The sequence below is a fragment of the Phasianus colchicus genome, chromosome 38 (assembly GCF_987193195.1).
Source record: "Phasianus colchicus chromosome 38, bPhaCol1.hap1.1, whole genome shotgun sequence".
Taxonomy (NCBI): Eukaryota; Metazoa; Chordata; class Aves; order Galliformes; family Phasianidae; genus Phasianus; species Phasianus colchicus.
The window spans coordinates 521,084-525,606 of record NC_143473.1 but is presented as its reverse complement, the minus strand read 5'-3'; the positions used below and the strand labels follow the sequence as shown (position 1 = coordinate 525,606).

General features: G+C 40.8%; 1 long non-coding RNA gene across 1 annotated transcript; it reads left to right on the top strand.

Moving 5' to 3' along the window:
- Positions 1–564: 564 nt before the first annotated feature.
- On the top strand, positions 565–3,248 carry LOC149913354 (uncharacterized). The gene is made up of 2 exons (XR_016461296.1): positions 565–1,035; positions 2,666–3,248. It is a non-coding gene; the product is annotated as an uncharacterized LOC149913354 (long non-coding RNA).
- Positions 3,249–4,523: the final 1,275 nt, after the last annotated feature.

Genomic DNA, 4,523 nt, shown 5'->3' with positions numbered 1-4,523 from the left:
TACTGATATCTACCTCTGATATCATGGGCCAACAAAATAAAATAGAAGGCATTGCTTTCAGAGCAGCCTTTGCATGAGAAATCTATAAATCTTTCCTTTTCACATAAGTGCTTATGTAACTTCTAGATTAGAAAATTATTTTAATAAAGGAACCTCAAACTTTTAGAAGAATGTATGTAATTAGCAAGTTCTGAAAATAAATATTTTTTTTACATTATTAATTGTTTTCAGCATTTATTTTTCCGAACAGAACTTCATATTTCTGTATTGGTTGCTGGAAAAAGAATTATTGCTTAATTCCTTGCATGGTAACATCTCTATTTTTCTTTTTCAGAAACTTGAAGTAGTGGATTTTTAATTCTTTCAATATAAACATGTTCTTACTTCCTTTCTTCCTTCGTTTTCTCTCTCCTTGTTTTCTTTATTTCTCATGGTACATAGTTGCCCTTTTGGTTCTAAGTATATTGAACAACTTGAGAGAATAACTTTATAAAACTATAGCTATAAAAAAGTTCTTTGTTACCTAAAAGATCGCATCCCTGGATGTGTTTAAAAAACATTTGGATGTGCTGCTCAGATAGATGATTTAGCAGAGGCTTGTTAGGGTAGTAAGGTTAGGTCGTTGGACTCAATGATCTTGAATGTCTTTTCCAACCTGAGTGATTCTATGATTCTATTTGTTTAGCCACAGCTGGCATTTATGTAGCATGCTTTTATTTACGGATGCTCTTGCTTAGTGATGCATGTATAAGTGTGTCTGTCCCCCCATCACTTTACCCCTGTGTACATTCTCTTCAGGTAGAGAGAAAAGCGGTGATTCTGTTTCCTATGAAGACTAAATTGCAAACAATCATACAGACTGTTACTGAACTAAAGAAAACTGAGTTAGTTGTGTTGTTTTTGGTGACACCAGTGTTGCCATGGTACCAGAGGATCTCAACGCACCCCTTTTGCTTGGGTACTTCTTATATTTTTTTCTATGCCTTGTATAGGTGCAGAAAATTGTACCATTGAACTGTCCACTGGACTAATGGGGTAAGTGGGACAGCTGTCCCTTCACCGCTGCTTCATAGCTTCTCTTCTTTGACTCGTTTTCTGAGGAAAGCCTCTGAACGGAATACAACTTGCAAGCATTGGTTGTTGGTTCTGTAGGTTAGATTCAGTGAAGCTTACTTATATCTGGTTAATCTGGGGAGGATTGAGATCCTCTGTATCTCTGTCACCTGTTCCACGTTTGAGTACCCTCACAGTGAGAGCCTTTTCATTCTACTAAGTGTCACCCTGGGTAGGGATACATTTCACTAGATGAGGTAAAAGGAGCAGTCCTTGAGAGCAGTCCTGCAGAGAAGGACCTGGGCGTCCTGATGGATGACAAACTTAACATGAGCCAGCAGTGCTCTTGCAGCTCAGAAAGCAAATGGTATACAGGGCTCCATCAGAAAAGGGGTGGTCAGCAGGGACAGGGAGGTGATTGTCCCTCTCCACTCTGCTCTTGTGGGGACCCATCTGGAGTACTGTGTCCAGATCTGGAGCCTCCAGTACAAGAAAGACAGAACTGATGGAGAGGGTCCAGAGGACGACCACAGAGATGATCATGGGACTGGAGCACCTTCCCTACCAAGATAGTCTGAGGGAGCTGGGCTTCTTCAGTCTGGAGAAAAGAAGGCTGCAGGGTGACCTCACTGCAGCCTTTCAGTACCTAAAGGGAGCCTACAAACTGGAGGGGAGTCATTTCTTTGAAAGAGTAGACAACAGCAGGACAAGGGAAAATGGGTTTAAGTTGAGAGAGGGAAGATTTAGGTTGGATGTCAGGGGGAAGTTCTTTACAGAGAGAGTGGTGAGGTGCTGGAACAGCTGCCAAGAGAGGTTGTGGATGCCCCATCCCTGGAGGTGTTCAAGGCCAGATTGGATGGGGCCCTGGGCAGCCTGGTCTAGCATTAAATGTGGAGGTTGGTGGCTGTGCACATGGCAGGGGGGTTGGAGATTCATGATCCTTGAGGTCCCTTCCAACCCTGGCCATCTGTGATTCTGCAATTTTTCTGGGAGGCAATTAAAGTTAACGTAAATACAGTTTTGCAGCTTACTGCTGTGCTTTCTGGAAACTTTTGCCTGGGTAGCTGTGCTCATCAGAGGTCATATTTCACTGCAGTCTGGCTGACATAAGTAAGCCAGAAAGGTAGGTAGTATATATCTCAAGTGAAGCAGCAAATGACAAATTCACCAAGAAGTTTAAAAAATCGCTGCACTGCCCAATAACTCAGTGTATTCTTCTATGTTTTAAATACATGAGAAGACAATGCATTCCTGGAGCATGCCTGAAAATCAGTAAAGATGTGCAAGTTGACAACACATTCTAGCAAATCACACTGCCATGGCTTAATACAGTATTTTCCTACAAATGATCTTTACTGCTTTTTTGCTGAAGGTTATTGATCCTTCCGAGAATTTTCACCAGCTTCAGTGGGTCCAGTGCTTCATAGTATAGCTTAAAAAAAAACAAACAGGACCTTCTCCCTGCCTATCTTCAAGCTCTGTTTCTTTGTAGGAAGGTTACTGAACCTCATGTGGCCTGTAGCTTCCCATACAGTAATCTTTTTTTGCTGCAGATTTTTAAGAGTGATCCTTATTCCCCTAGCATTAAAAACAGCATCTTTCTTTCACACAGCCACTTGATTGTGTTCTTAAAATGAGATAATGACAATTTCCACTCTTGAAGATATTTGAAGCTCTGGATACTTGAAGCTCTGGATGTACTTATGGGCAACCTGCTCTAGCTGATTCTGCTTGAGCTGGGGGATGGACGAGATGACCTCTAGAAGTCCTTCCAATCTCAACAATTTTGCAAGTTTCTGAAGATGAAATTATAGCTGAGGCAAATACAGTTCTCCCAATCCCCTACCAATCCTTTCCAACAAGTTTCTAATAATAATATATTGTTGATCTTCATTTTGATTTTACTTTCATGTTATCTCACACAAAGTGGGGGGACATAGGACAGGAAGTAAAAAAGAACAACATAAAAGGAATGATGAATATTTTCACAAAATTAAATTATGTGGCCTGCCATATCTGAAGAAAAAGAAGGATATAAGTTCTTTTGAGAATTGCGGTTTAACTTGTCACGTAGCTAAACATCACACAGCCATTCACTCTCTCCAGACTCCCCCTTTCCATCCCAGATGGAATGAGGGAGAGAATTGGGAAAAAAAAAAAAAAACAAAACCAGGAATTGCAGGTTGAGATAAAAACTATACACTAAGAAAGAAGAGGAAAATGGGAAGAAATGCAACTATAAATATATAAATGCATACTTTATACAGCCACAGTGCAATTACTCTCTACCTACTGACCAATCCACAGCAATAAATACAACTCCCTGCTGACCTGTGGCCTGCCAGCAATGCAAGTTCTTACCCCATACCAACCAATGCCCAGCAACCCTCAAGGGGTGTCTGTCCCATGTCCTGGCCTTCATCAATACTAGAGCACTTCTCCACCAGTCCAAGTCAATCTACATCCCCATCCCCCTTCAAACTTAGTTTACAGGTCTTTGGATGAGCCCTGCTAATTCCTGTTCCAGAACCCTTTTGCTACTGTGAAACAAACCTTTTCCATGTATTACTGTCAGGTCTGGTGTCTTATAAAACCAGCCATGATCAAAGAACTCAAAGCCCTGCCTATAGCATCAGTCTTGTAGCCAGGCATTTATGGACTGGATCCTTCTATTCCATCCCATGTCATCACCTGAAAACGAAGGGAGGGAAGAGAAAATAACTTGTGCCCCAGACCCTTTCACCAACTGTCCCAAGGCCTTGAAGACTTTCTTCATTCCCCTCAGACTATGGGATGCAGATTCCTCCCCATCTGTGGAAGATCAGCAGAGGGTAGTAGTCATGACCTTCTGCATGTCATATTTTATAGAATAACCCTTGGCCTAATTCTGGCCACCTGTCCTGGCTCCTCCCTCCCCTTGCAGTCATGTGTATAGTGGTGACTTCTTTTTCCCACTAAGTGGCCTGTCCTGGCTTGGCCATGGACATGCTCCCATGACTAAGCAAAAGCCAGGACATCTTTATTTCAGCTGAAACCAGAACAAGTGTTAAAAAGGACACAAAAGCATACCAAAAAAAAAAAAAAAAAAAAAATTACCTAAATTTAAATTTAGAAAAAGTTTGGCTTTCTTGAGTTCCAAGGTGATATAGTCTCCTTGTTGTCCTTCTCCATGGAAAATTACACCTTCACTTTCAGAGGTCTTAAATTTCAGAGAGATGACATCTTTCAATGTTTTCATTTTCTTGTTCCTGAATCTGTATGGTAGCACTACGTGGCCATCAAAATTGATAACATCAGCCCCTAATGAAGAAAAAGAAAAAAAAAAAAACATAACATTGTTTATGAGCGATTATATATTCCAGTAGCTATTGGAAAAAACAGATACGTTGTATGTAGATTGTATCTGAACAGAATAAAAACCTGTGCAAGTGCAGTATGCATTGCAAATATATTTTCTATTGACCAAGGAT